The sequence below is a fragment of the Lathyrus oleraceus genome, chromosome 5 (genome assembly GCF_024323335.1).
Source record: "Lathyrus oleraceus cultivar Zhongwan6 chromosome 5, CAAS_Psat_ZW6_1.0, whole genome shotgun sequence".
Taxonomy (NCBI): Eukaryota; Viridiplantae; Streptophyta; class Magnoliopsida; order Fabales; family Fabaceae; genus Lathyrus; species Lathyrus oleraceus.
Window position 1 is genome coordinate 623,662,602 of NC_066583.1, and position 14,418 is coordinate 623,677,019.

Below are 14,418 nucleotides of genomic sequence, written 5' to 3' on the forward strand. Positions count from 1 at the left end.
AGAATCGTGCTTTGCAAGAAATGTCGAGACTTATGGTCTATGTCAAACATATACCACATCCATTTGGGGTAGAAGTAATGAATATTGCTTATCATATTCACAATCGACTAACAAACTTGTCGCTTACCAAGATCACTCACTATGAGATATGGAGGGGGATGAAGCCCATGTTAAATATTTTCATATGTTTAGCATTACACTTTATTCAAGTCACTATTTGGAAATAAGACTAACTGCTTCAATCCGCTGTTTGGAAGGACGATTAATCTCTTCTCTCCGGTGTTTAATGTTTAGTTGTAAGTTAGCTCGAAACTTCATATCCCTTGTATAAAAGAGTTCAATAGTTCAACCTACTCATATGAATTATTCTATACTCTCAAGATCAAATCTTGCAGAGAGAATTAGGTCACTTCACTTTGACCGAACTTCTATAATGTTGGCGTTATAATCTCTAATCATCAACTCTCTACTTTTTGCTTACTTATATTTCCACTGCTAATTTATTAAAACATATTTAAAATGTTTTTCAACTTTAAAAATAATGATAAAAGTTTTTCAAACTATAGTTTTTATGAAACACACAATTCACCTCCCTCTTATGAGTGGAGTCCCAGGTTCAACAATGATTTATTATGTTTTGAGTTTCATTGATAGATAAAAAGAGAAATGTAAAATTTTAATCCGACCTACCGGATTCGAACCAGTGACCTAAGGATGTCTGTTTGACAACTACAGTCCTCCGCTCTACCAACTGAACTAAGGTCGGTCGTTGATTGCGTTTTTTTATAACTTAGAATACAATTGTGTAAAACACCGCATGTAATTTGTGTGTATTCTGTAGGTGAGGTGACCAAGATTATTATTTTAGTTGAGTAAAGAAATTTATATAAGTTATATTAAAATTTTGTTTATATCAATTAATTCAAAGTTAACATGAAATTGAAACTCTTTGTCTTTGTTTGGAACATGAAAAAGGATAAGAGATTGACAAGATCATTAGCATTCAAAACGACCAAGACAAAGAATTTGAGAACTATGGCTTCTCTTGATTTTGCACTACTAAAGGGATTTCCCATGAGTTATCTGTCCTCGTTACACCTCTGTAGAATGAGATTGTCAAAAGGAAGAATCGTGCTTTGCAAGAAATGTCGAGACTTATGGTCCATGTCAAACATATACCACATCCATTTGGGGTAGAAGTAATGAATATTGCTTGTCATATTCACAATCGACTAACAAACTTGTCGCTTACCAAGATCACTCACTATGGGAAATGGAGGGGGATGAAGCCCATGTTAAATATTTTCATATGTTTAGCATTACACTTTATTCAAGTCACTATTTGGAAATAAGACTAACTGCTTCAATCCGCTGTTTGGAAGGACGATTAATCTCTTTTCTCTGGTGTTTAATGTTTAGTTGTAAGTTAGCTCGAAACTTCATATCCCTTGTATAAAGGAGTTCAATAGTTCAACCCACTCATATGAATTATTCTATACTCTCAAGATCAAATCTTGCAGAGAGATTTATGTCACTTCACTTTGACCGAACTTCTACAATTGCTGGCGTTATAATCTCTAATCAGCAACTCTCTATTTTTTCCTTATTTATATTTCCACTGCTAATTTATTAAAACATATTTAAAATGTTTTTATGAAACACACAATTCATCTCCCTCTTATGAGTGGAGTCTCATGTTCAACAATGATTTATTATGTTTTGAGTTTCATTGATAGATAAAAAGAGAAATGTAAAATTTTAATCCGACTTACCGGATTCGAACCAGTGACCTAAGGATGTCTGTTTGACAACTACAGTCCTCCGCTCTACCAACTGAGCTAAGGTCGGTTGTTGATTGCATTTTTTATAACTAAGAATACAATTATGTAAAACACCGCATGTAATTTGTGTGTATTCTGTAGGTGAGGTGACCAAGATTATTATTTTAGTTGAGTAAAGAAATTTATATAAGTTATATTAAAATTTTGTTTATATCAATTAATTCAAAGTTAACATGAAATTGAAACTCTTTGTCTTTGTTTGGAACATGAAAAAGGATAAGAGATTGACAAGATCATTAGCATTCAAAACGACCAAGACAAAGAATTTGAGAACTATGGCTTCTCTTGATTTTGCACTACTAAAGGGATTTCCCATGAGTTATCTGTCCTCGTTACACCTCTGTAGAATGAGATTGTAAAAAGGAAGAATCGTGCTTTGCAAGAAATGTCGAGACTTATGGTCCATGTCAAACATATACCACATCCATTTGGGGTAGAAGTAATGAATATTGCTTGTCATATTCACAATCGACTAACAAACTTGTCGCTTACCAAGATCACTCACTATGAGAAATGGAGGGGGATGAAGCCCATGTTAAATATTTTCATATGTTTAGCATTACACTTTATTCAAGTCACTATTTGGAAATAAGACTAACTGCTTCAATCCGCTGTTTGGAAGGACGATTAATCTCTTCTCTCCGGTGTTTAATGTTTAGTTGTAAGTTAGCTCGAAACTTCATATCCCTTGTATAAAGGAGTTCAATAGGTCAACCCACTCATATGAATTATTCTATACTCTCAAGATCAAATCTTGCAGAGATATTTAGGTCACTTCACTTTGACCGAACTTCTATAATTGCTGGCGTTATAATCTCTAATCAGCAACTCTCTATTTTTTCCTTATTTATATTTCCACTGCTAATTTATTAAAACATATTTAAAATGTTTTTATGAAACACACAATTCATCACTCTTATGAGTGGAGTCCCAAGTTCAACAATGATTTGTTATGTTTTGAGTTTCATTGATAGATAAAAAGAGAAATGTAAAATTTTGATCCGACCTACCTGATTCAAACCAGTGACCTAAGGATGTCTGTTTGACAACTATAGTCCTCCGCTTTACCAACTGAGCTAAGGTCGGTCGTTGATTGCGTTTTTTTATAACTTAGAATACAATTGTGTAAAACACCGCATGTAATTTGTGTGTATTCTGTAGGTGAGGTGACCAAGATTATTTTTTTAGTATAGTAAAGAAATTTATATAAGTTATATTAAAATTTTGTTTATATCAATTAATTCAAAGTTAACATGAAATTGAAACTCTTTGTCTTTGTTTGGAACATGAAGAAGGATAAGAGATTGACAAGATCATTAGCATTCAAAACGACCATGACAAAGAATTTGAGAACTATGGCTTCACTTGATTTTGCACTACTAAAGGGATTTCCCATTAGTTATCTGTCCTCGTTACACCTCTGTAGAATGAGATTGTAAAAAGGAAGAATCGTGCTTTGCAAGAAATGTCGAGACTTATGGTCCATGTCAAACATATACCACATCCATTTGGGGTAGAAGTAATGAATATTGCTTGTCATATTCACAATCGACTAACAAACTTGTCGCTTACCAAGATCACTCACTATGAGAAATGGAGGGGGATGAAGCCCATGTTAAATATTTTCATATGTTTAGCATTACACTTTATTCAAGTCACTATTTGGAAATAAGACTAACTGCTTATTTCCGCTGTTTGGAAGGACGATTAATCTCTTTTCTCTGGTGTTTAATGTTTAGTTGTAAGTTAGCTCGAAACTTCATATCCCTTGTATAAAGGAGTTCAATAGTTCAACCCACTCATATGAATTATTCTATACTCTCAAGATCAAATCTTGCAGAGAGATTTATGTCACTTCACTTTGACCGAACTTCTACAATTGCTGGCGTTATAATCTCTAATCAGCAACTCTCTATTTAAAACATATTTAAAATGATTTATATTTCCACTGCTAATTTATTAAAACATATTTAAAATGTTTTTATGAAACACACAATTCATCACTCTTATGAGTGGAGTCCCAAGTTCAACAATGATTTATTATGTTTTGAGTTTCATTGATAGATAAAAAGAGAAATGTAAAATTTTGATCCGACCTACCGGATTCAAACCAGTGACCTAAGGATGTCTGTTTGACAACTATAGTCCTCCGCTTTACCAACTGAGCTAAGGTCGGTCGTTGATTGCGTTTTTTTATAACTTAGAATACAATTGTGTAAAACACCGCATGTAATTTGTGTGTATTCTGTAGGTGAGGTGACCAAGATTATTTTTTTAGTATAGTAAAGAAATTTATATAAGTTATATTAAAATTTTGTTTATATCAATTAATTCAAAGTTAACATGAAATTGAAACTCTTTGTCTTTGTTTGGAACATGAAGAAGGATAAGAGATTGACAAGATCATTAGCATTCAAAACGACCATGACAAAGAATTTGAGAACTATGGCTTCACTTGATTTTGCACTACTAAAGGGATTTCCCATTAGTTATCTGTCCTCGTTACACCTCTGTAGAATGAGATTGTAAAAAGGAAGAATCGTGCTTTGCAAGAAATGTCGAGACTTATGGTCCATGTCAAACATATACCACATCCATTTGGGGTAGAAGTAATGAATATTGCTTGTCATATTCACAATCGACTAACAAACTTGTCGCTTACCAAGATCATTCACTATGAGAAATGGAGGGGGATGAAGCCCATGTTAAATATTTTCATATGTTTAGCATTACACTTTATTCAAGTCACTATTTGGAAATAAGACTAACTGCTTATTTCCGCTGTTCGGAAGGACGATTAATCTCTTTTCTCCGGTGTTTAATGTTTAGTTGTAAGTTAGCTCGAAACTTCATATCCCTTGTATAAAGGAGTTCAATAGTTCAACCCACTCATATGAATTATTCTATACTCTCAAGATCAAATCTTGCAGAGAGATTTAGGTCACTTCACTTTGACCGAACTTCTATAATTGCTGGCGTTATAATCTCTAATCAGCAACTCTCTATTTTTTCCTTACTTATATTTCCACTGCTAATTTATTAAAACATATTTAAAATGTTTTTATGAAACACACAATTCATCTCCCTCTTATGAGTGGAGTCCCATGTTCAACAATGATTTATTATGTTTTGAGTTTCATTGATAGATAAAAAGAGAAATGTAAAATTTTAATCCGACCTACCGGATTCAAACTAGTGACCTAAGGATGTCTGTTTGACAACTACAGTCCTCCGCTCTACCAACTGAGCTAAGGTCGGTTGTTGATTGCATTTTTTATAACTAAGAATACAATTGTGTAAAAATCTGCATGTAATTTGTGTGTATTTTGTAGGTGAGGTGACCAAGATTATTATTTTAATGTAGAAAATACATTTATATAAGTTATATTAAAATTTTGTTTATATCAATTAATTCAAAGTTAACATGAAATTGAAACTCTTTGTCTTTGTTTGGAACATGAAAAAGGATAAGAGATTGACAAGATCATTAGCATTCAAAACGACCATGACAAAGAATTTGAGAACTATGGCTTCTCTTGATTTTGCACTACTAAAGGGATTTCCCATGAGTTATCTGTCCTCGTTACACCTCTGTAGAATGTGATTGTCAAAAGGAAGAATCAAGCTTTGCAAGAAATGTCGAGACTTATGGTCCATGTCAAACATATACCATATCCATTTGGGGTAAAAGTAATGAATATTGCTTGTCATATTCACAATCGACTAACAAACTTGTCGCTTACCAAGATCACTCACTATGAGAAATGGAGGGGGATGAAGCCCGTGTTAAATATTTTCATATGTTTAGCATTACACTTTATTCAAGTCACTATTTGGAAATAAGACTAACTGCTTCAATCCGCTGTTTGGAAGGACGATTAATCTCTTTTCTCCGGTGTTTAATGTTTAGTTGTAAGTTACCTCGAAACTTCATATCCCTTGTATAAAGGAGTTCAATAGTTCAACCCACTCATATGAATTATTCTATACTCTCAAGATCAAATCTTGCAGAGAGATTTAGGTCACTTCACTTTGACCGAACTTCTATAATTGCTGGCGTTATAATCTCTAATCAGCAACTCTCTATTTTTTCCTTATTTATATTTCCACTGCTAATTTATTAAAACATATTTAAAATGTTTTTATGAAACACACAATTCATCTCCCTCTTATGAGTGGAGTCCCATGTTCAACAATGATTTATTATGTTTTGAGTTTCATTGATAGATAAAAAGAGAAATGTAAAATTTTAATCCGACCTACCGGATTCAAACCAGTGACCTAAGGATGTCTGTTTGACAACTACAGTCCTCCGCTCTACCAACTGAGCTAAGGTCGGTTGTTGATTGCATTTTTTATAACTAAGAATACAATTGTGTAAAACACTGCATGTAATTTGTGTGTATTTTGTAGGTGAGGTGACCAAGATTATTATTTTAATGTAGAAAAGACATTTATATAAGTTATATTAAAATTTTGTTTATATCAATTAATTCAAAGTTAACATGAAATTGAAACTCTTTGTCTTTGTTTGGAACATGAAAAAGGATAAGAGATTGACAAGATCATTAGCATTCAAAACGACCATGACAAAGAATTTGAGAACTATGGCTTCTCTTGATTTTGCACTACTAAAGGATTTCCCATGAGTTATCTGTCCTCGTTACACCTCTGTAGAATGTGATTGTCAAAAGGAAGAATCAAGCTTTGCAAGAAATGTCGAGACTTATGGTCCATGTCAAACATATACCACATCCATTTGGGGTAAAAGTAATGAATATTGCTTGTCATATTCACAATCGACTAACAAACTTGTCGCTTACCAAGATCACTCACTATGAGAAATGGAGGGGGATGAAGCCCGTGTTAAATATTTTCATATGTTTAGCATTACACTTTATTCAAGTCACTATTTGGAAATAAGACTAACTGCTTCAATCCGCTGTTTGGAAGGACGATTAATCTCTTTTCTCCGGTGTTTAATGTTTAGTTGTAAGTTAGCTCGAAACTTCATATCCCTTGTATAAAGGAGTTCAATAGTTCAACCCACTCATATGAATTATTCTATACTCTCAAGATCAAATCTTGCAGAGAGATTTAGGTCACTTCACTTTGACCGAACTTCTATAATTGCTGGCGTTATAATCTCTAATCAGCAACTCTCTATTTTTTCCTTATTTATATTTCCACTGCTAATTTATTAAAACATATTTAAAATGTTTTTATGAAACACACAATTCATCTCCCTCTTATGAGTGGAGTCCCATGTTCAACAATGATTTATTATGTTTTGAGTTTCATTGATAGATAAAAAGAGAAATGTAAAATTTTAATCCGACCTACCGGATTCAAACCAGTGACCTAAGGATGTCTGTTTGACAACTACAGTCCTCCGCTCTACCAACTGAGCTAAGGTCGGTTGTTGATTGCATTTTTTATAACTAAGAATACAATTGTGTAAAACACTGCATGTAATTTGTGTGTATTTTGTAGGTGAGGTGACCAAGATTATTATTTTAATGTAGAAAAGACATTTATATAAGTTATATTAAAATTTTGTTTATATCAATTAATTCAAAGTTAACATGAAATTGAAACTCTTTGTCTTTGTTTGGAACATGAAAAAGGATAAGAGATTGACAAGATCATTAGCATTCAAAACGACCATGACAAAGAATTTGAGAACTATGGCTTCTCTTGATTTTGCACTACTAAAGGGATTTCCCATGAGTTATCTGTCCTCGTTACACCTCTGTAGAATGTGATTGTCAAAAGGAAGAATCAAGCTTTGCAAGAAATGTCGAGACTTATGGTCCATGTCAAACATATACCACATCCATTTGGGGTAAAAGTAATGAATATTGCTTGTCATATTCACAATCGACTAACAAACTTGTCGCTTACCAAGATCACTCACTATGAGAAATGGAGGGGGATGAAGCCCGTGTTAAATATTTTCATATGTTTAGCATTACACTTTATTCAAGTCACTATTTGGAAATAAGACTAACTGCTTCAATCCGCTGTTTGGAAGGACGATTAATCTCTTTTCTCCGGTGTTTAATGTTTAGTTGTAAGTTAGCTCGAAACTTCATATCCCTTGTATAAAGGAGTTCAATAGTTCAACCCACTCATATGAATTATTCTATACTCTCAAGATCAAATCTTGCAGAGAGATTTAGGTCACTTCACTTTGACCGAACTTCTATAATTGCTGGCGTTATAATCTCTAATCAGCAATTCTCTATTTTTTCCTTATTTATATTTCCACTGCTAATTTATTAAAACATATTTAAAATGTTTTTATGAAACACACAATTCATCTCCCTCTTATGAGTGGAGTCCCATGTTCAACAATGATTTATTATGTTTTGAGTTTCATTGATAGATAAAAAGAGAAATGTAAAATTTTAATCCGACCTACCGGATTCGAACCAGTGACCTAAGGATGTCTGTTTGACAACTACAGTCCTCCGCTCTACCAACTGAGCTAAGGTCGGTTGTTGATTGCATTTTTTATAACTAAGAATACAATTGTGTAAAACACTGCATGTAATTTGTGTGTATTCTGTAGGTGAGGTGACCAAGATTATTATTTTAATGTAGAAAAGACATTTATATAAGTTATATTAAAATTTTGTTTATATCAATTAATTCAAAGTTAACATGAAATTGAAACTCTTTGTCTTTGTTTGGAACATGAAAAAGGATAAGAGATTGACAAGATCATTAGCATTCAAAACGACCATGACAAAGAATTTGAGAACTATGGCTTCTCTTGATTTTGCACTACTAAAGGGATTTCCCATGAGTTATCTGTCCTCGTTACACCTCTGTAGAATGTGATTGTCAAAAGGAAGAATCAAGCTTTGCAAGAAATGTCGAGACTTATGGTCCATGTCAAACATATACCACATCCATTTGGGGTAAAAGTAATGAATATTGCTTGTCATAGTCACAATCGACTAATAAACTTGTCGCTTACCAAGATCACTCACTATGAGAAATGGAGGGGGATGAAGCCCATGTTAAATATTTTCATATGTTTAGCATTACACTTTATTCAAGTCACTATTTGGAAATAAGACTAACTGCTTCAATCCGCTGTTTGGAAGGACGATTAATCTCTTCTCTCCGGTGTTTAATGTTTAGTTGTAAGTTAGCTCGAAACTTCATATCCCTTGTATAAAGGAGTTCAATAGTTCACCCCACTCATATGAATTATTCTATACTCTCAAGATCAAATCTTGCAGAGAGATTTAGGTCACTTCACTTTGACCGAACTTCTATAATTGCTGGCGTTATAATCTCTAATCATCAACTCTCTATTTTTTCCTTATTTATATTTCCACTGCTAATTTATTAAAACATATTTAAAATGTTTTTATGAAACACACAATTTATCTCCCTCTTATGAGTGGAGTCTTAGGTTCAACAATGATTTATTATGTTTTGAGTTTCATTGATAGATAAAAAGAGAAATGTAAAATTTTGATCCGACCTACCGGATTCGAACCAGTGACCTAAGGATGTCCGTTTGACAACTACAGTCCTCCGCTCTACCAACTGAGCTAAGGTCGGTCGGTGATTGCGTTTTTTTATAACTTAGAATACAATTGTGTAAAACACCGCATGTAATTTGTGTGTATTCTGTAGGTGAGGTGACCAAGATTATTATTTTAGTGTAGTAAAGAAATTTATATAAGTTATATTAAAATTTTGTTTATATCAATTAATTCAAGTTAACATGAAATTGAAACTCTTTGTCTTTGTTTGGAACATGAAAAAGGATAAGAGATTGACAAGATCATTAGCATTCAAAACGACCATGACAAAGAATTTGAGAACTATGGCTTCTCTTGATTTTGCACTACTAAAGGGATTTCCCATGCGTTATCTGTCCTCGTTAAACCTCTCTAGAATGAGATTGTCAGAAGGAAGAATCGTGCTTTGCAAGAAATGTCGAGACTAATGGTCCATGTCAAACATATACCACATCCATTTGGGGTAGAAGTAATGAATATTGCTTCTCATATTCACAATCGACTAACAAACTTGTCGCTTACCAAGATCACTCACTATGAGATATGGAGGGGGATGAAGCCCATGTTAAATATTTTCATATGTTTAGCATTACACCTTATTTAAGTCACTATTTGGAAATAAGATTAACTGCTTTAATCCGCTGTTTGGAAGGATGATTAATCTCTTCTCTCCGGTGTTTAATGTTTTGTTGTAAGTTAGCTCGAAACTTCATATCCCTTGTATAAAGGAGTTCAATAGTTCAACCCACTCATATTAATTATTCTATACTCTCAAGATCAAATCTTGCAGAGAGAATTAGGTCACTTCACTTTGACCGAACTTCTATAATTGCTGGCGTTATAATCTCTAATCATCAACTCTCTATTTTTTGCTTATTTATATTTCCACTGCTAATTTATTAAAACATATTTAAAATGTTTTTCAACTTTAAAAATAATGATAAAAGTTTCAAACTACAGTTTTTATGAAACACACAATTCACCTCCCTCTTATGAGTGGAGTCCCATGTTACATAATGATTTATTAGATAAAAAGAGAAATGTAAAAGTTTGATCTGACCTACCGGATTCGAACCAGTGACCTAAGGATGTCTGTTTGACAACTACAGTCCTCCGCTCTACCAACAGAGCTAAAGCCGGTTGTTGATTGCGTTTTTTTATAACTAATAATACAATTGTGTAAAACACCACATGTAATTTGTGTGTATTATGTAGGTGAGGTGACCAAGATTATTATTTTAATGTAGTAAAGACATTTATATAAGTTATAATAAAATTTTGTTTATATCAATTAATTCAAAATTAACATGAAATTGAAACTCTTTGTCTTTGTTTGGAACATGAAAAAGGATAAGAGATTGACAAGATCATTAGCATTCAAAACGACCATGACAAAGAATTTGAGAACTATGGCTTCTCTTGATTTTGCACTACTAAAAGGATTTCCCATGAGTAATCTGTCATCGTCACACCTCAGTAGAATGAGATTGTGAAAAGGAAGAATCGTGCTTTGCAAGAAATGTCGAGAGTTATGGTCCATGTCAAACCTATCCCACATCCATTTGGGGTAGAAGTAATGAATATTGCTTGTCATATTCACAATCGACAAACAAACTTGTTGATAACATGAAACTATATCACATTTTAGGACTTAATGCAATTAAATTATATTATTATTTACTTTATTTTATTTCATTTTATCGGATGTTACGCGGTATTTTCTTTCTATTTATCTCAGGTATCTATTTGAAGCAAAAGTAAAAAAAAGGAAGAAAAGGAGGTGCAAAAAGAAGTTTTTGGAAACAAATAGCAAAAGCCAAGCCCAGCCCAAAGAAGGCACAGGCGTTGTGCCTGTGACGAGCGTCACAGAGGTTGTGACGAGCGTCATGCTATATTCACTTGTGTGACGAGCGTCACACATGGTGTGACGGACGTCACACCCTTCCCCTATATTTGAGGCACAAGGAACGCTTCAGAGAAGTTGAGTCCTATTTCCACGCCCAACTATTCTGCACGTTGAAGACTTTTGACGCGGAAGGCAGTTACAGGAGGTAGCATATAAATAGTAGCTTTTTGGAAAGCTCTTGGTTCCACGCTTCCACGCTTCCACGCTTTTTCCAGATTTTTGCCGTTTTCGCATTTTTTCTTCTTCCAGCAGCTTAGGCATATTTTTACAGTATTACTTTTACAAATTTCTATATTGTTTTCTTTTGCAATTCTATTTTCTTTTCTAGCTCTTAATTAATTTTTCGCACAATAGTTTCTACACCGGAAACTATTGTGTACCTTTTACCGGATCTAACCTTACGTTAGAATCTAGTTTTTTATTCCTTCCTTCGTTTTATTTTTCTGCCTGATTGAAGAACTCAAGAACAAATCCAACCGGTCTGTGGTGGAGTGTTCAAGACTGCTATTTAATTATTCGGGTTCTTTATTTATTTGTTGAATTTATATATGCTTGTTTTTATTATTAATTTTTGCTGCTTGCCTGTGATGAATATGTTTATGCATGTTATTTATTTAAGTCTGTTTAGCATGTCTGGCTGATTTATTTAGGTATCGGTATGTAAAGTAAGCGGAATGAAGGAATCAAAACTAAGTTGGTTTAATTAACTTTAAAATTAAAATCACTCTTTTTACGGTCTCAATTTACAGGTTTAATAACAAAGTTTTTGTACGAAAGTAAAAGACATAAAGAAGTTAAAATCAATAGAGCGAGAGTTTGAGGTTTTGACTGGACAGTGTAAATTGGACATTAATTCTAGATCAGGGGGAGAGCAATTTTTAGAGTTAATTAAATTCTAACCTTTTTCAAAAAGTATTTTTAAAGATTGGATGTGAGGACGAGAGTTAAGCATTTGAATTTAATTATATAACCTAAGTCAACAGAGCGAGAGTTTGAGATAAGGGTGTTTAAACGATTAGTGTTTTCTTAAAAAGAGTTTCTACGGATTCTATTGTTTTCAAAAAGTGGTTTTTGACTTAACTATAAGTGACAGCTACGTTAATATAAAATCATAGTTTATTCAACAGAGCGAGAGTTTGAGATAAAACTTTTAACCAATGGCGTCAACTGAAAAGATCTACTTTAAAACCAAGAAACCAATAAAGGATTGATTCCCTAATTACGACGAATTACATACCAATATCCGCTTATTAGATATTAATTTTAGATCTTATTTTAGTTTTAGCCTTTTCCCCCAAAAATCAAAGTATTACCTGCCTTAGCTTTACGAAGTAACCTTAGATAACGGTATATCGATTCATAAGTCCCTGTGGGATCGATATCTTTTAAAACTACGCGATAGAACTGTGCACTTGAAGTTTGTACCCCAAATCGACTCATAAAGTCAAGCGATCAAGTTTTTGGCGCCGTTGCCGGGGACTTTTATTTAGTCGATATCGTAATTCTCCTGTTACACTGTAGAGACTAAGGCTTTTCTTTTTCTTTTCTTTCTTTCGTTGATTTGTATGCCACGCACTCGCTTTCAAGGCGAACCGCTATACTTACGAATCAACGACATCGAACTATATCTCCGAGTCTTACGACGAATTCGGGAATATCATGCTGCAAACAATCTCCCTCCTGTAGAACTTCCTGATTTCAAAAATATTTTCCCTTCGATACCCGAGATGGCAGAACCAGCTCGTGCTCTTAGAGATTATGCCGCTCCATCGCAAGATGAACCGCATTCAAGTATTGCTCCACCCGCAATCGAAGCAAACAACTTTGAACTCAAACCTTCACTGTTGCAGGCAGTGCAACAGAACCAATTCTCTGGGAATCCTACCGAGGATCCTAACCTTCATTTATCCGTATTTGTCCAATACGCTGATACTGTTAAAGCTAATGGTGTCACTTCAGAGGCAATTCGACTTCGTCTTTTTCCTTTCTCACTAAGAGATAGCGCTAGAAGATGGCTTCAATCTCTTCCTTCCAACTCTGTCACCACATGGAACGAGTTGAAGAAAGTTTTTCTTGCTCGATATTTTCCGCCAAGCAAAACAGCTATGTCAAGAGCCCAAATAAATGGATTTAAACAGAAAGATAACGAGTCTCTTTTCGAAGCATGGGAAAGATACAAAGACATGATGAGACTTTGTCCACATCATGGTTTAAAAGACTGGTTAGTAATTCATACATTCTATAATGGTCTCCTGTACAACACGAGGTTAACAATAGATGCCGCCGCAGGTGGTGCACTAATGAACAAACCTTATGCTGACGCTTACCAACTTATCGAAAGCATGGCTCAAAACCACTATCAGTGGGGAACCGAACGAACAATGGTGGAAAAACCTCAAACGAAAACTGGCATGTACGAGATAAGTAACCTTGATCATGTTAATGCAAAGGTGGATGCTCTGGTCCAGAAAATTGAAAGTTTAAATGTATCACCTCCAGCCACAGTAGTTGCCATAACTCAGAATTGCGAAGTCTGTGGAATCCAAGGTCACACTCCTGCAGATTGTCAACTCCTAATAGGAATCCAAGCAGAGCAAGTAAACTATGCTCAAGGAAGCCCCTATTCGCATACCTATAACTCAAATTGGAAGAATCATCCCAATTTTTCATATAAAAGTAATAATGCTCTATACGCACCTGGACAATCTCCAAATCAAGCCCCAGCTATACCTCCGGGATATCAGAAGCCGACCCCATCTACATCTAACAATAACGCCCCTAGGAAATCCAACTTGGAAATCATGATGGAGAACTTTATAGCTTCTCAACAGTAAACCAATAAAGATTTCTTAAACCAGAATGTACACACTGGCGAACAAATTAAACAACTAGCAAGTAAAGTAGATGCCCTGGCTACTCATAACAAAATGCTGGAAACGCAAATATCACAAGTAGCTCAACAACAAGCGCCTACTGCTGCCCCAACTGGTACATTTCCTGGCCAACCCCAACCTAACCCAAGAAGCCACGCTCATGCAATTATACTGAGAAGTGGAAGGACCGTCTGACCCAAGGATAGAAAACCAAAACTCTAAAAGGTCAACTGAGAAGAGTGAACCTAAGGAAA

At 34.3% G+C, this 14,418-nt stretch overlaps 8 non-coding genes and 1 pseudogene across 8 annotated transcripts; all 9 read right to left on the minus strand.

Moving 5' to 3' along the window:
• Nucleotides 1-680: 680 nt before the first annotated feature.
• On the minus strand, nt 681-766 carry TRNAY-GUA (transfer RNA tyrosine (anticodon GUA)). The gene is given in 2 exon segments: nt 681-716; nt 730-766. It is a non-coding gene; the product is annotated as a tRNA-Tyr (tRNA).
• A 996-nt stretch (nt 767-1,762) lies between these two features.
• On the minus strand, nt 1,763-1,848 carry TRNAY-GUA (transfer RNA tyrosine (anticodon GUA)). The gene is given in 2 exon segments: nt 1,763-1,798; nt 1,812-1,848. It is a non-coding gene; the product is annotated as a tRNA-Tyr (tRNA).
• A 2,083-nt stretch (nt 1,849-3,931) lies between these two features.
• Nucleotides 3,932-4,017, minus strand: TRNAY-AUA (transfer RNA tyrosine (anticodon AUA)). Its single transcript is given in 2 exon segments — nt 3,932-3,967; nt 3,981-4,017. It is a non-coding gene; the product is annotated as a tRNA-Tyr (tRNA).
• A 996-nt stretch (nt 4,018-5,013) lies between these two features.
• TRNAY-GUA (transfer RNA tyrosine (anticodon GUA)) lies at nt 5,014-5,099 on the minus strand. The gene is given in 2 exon segments: nt 5,014-5,049; nt 5,063-5,099. It is a non-coding gene; the product is annotated as a tRNA-Tyr (tRNA).
• A 995-nt stretch (nt 5,100-6,094) lies between these two features.
• TRNAY-GUA (transfer RNA tyrosine (anticodon GUA)) lies at nt 6,095-6,180 on the minus strand. Its single transcript is given in 2 exon segments — nt 6,095-6,130; nt 6,144-6,180. It is a non-coding gene; the product is annotated as a tRNA-Tyr (tRNA).
• A 994-nt stretch (nt 6,181-7,174) lies between these two features.
• On the minus strand, nt 7,175-7,260 carry TRNAY-GUA (transfer RNA tyrosine (anticodon GUA)). Its single transcript is given in 2 exon segments — nt 7,175-7,210; nt 7,224-7,260. It is a non-coding gene; the product is annotated as a tRNA-Tyr (tRNA).
• Nucleotides 7,261-8,255: 995 nt separating this feature from the next.
• Nucleotides 8,256-8,341, minus strand: TRNAY-GUA (transfer RNA tyrosine (anticodon GUA)). The gene is given in 2 exon segments: nt 8,256-8,291; nt 8,305-8,341. It is a non-coding gene; the product is annotated as a tRNA-Tyr (tRNA).
• A 995-nt stretch (nt 8,342-9,336) lies between these two features.
• TRNAY-GUA (transfer RNA tyrosine (anticodon GUA)) lies at nt 9,337-9,422 on the minus strand. The gene is given in 2 exon segments: nt 9,337-9,372; nt 9,386-9,422. It is a non-coding gene; the product is annotated as a tRNA-Tyr (tRNA).
• A 3,981-nt stretch (nt 9,423-13,403) lies between these two features.
• Nucleotides 13,404-13,503, minus strand: LOC127088599 (uncharacterized; annotated as a pseudogene).
• Between the last annotated feature and the right edge of the window lie 915 nt (nt 13,504-14,418).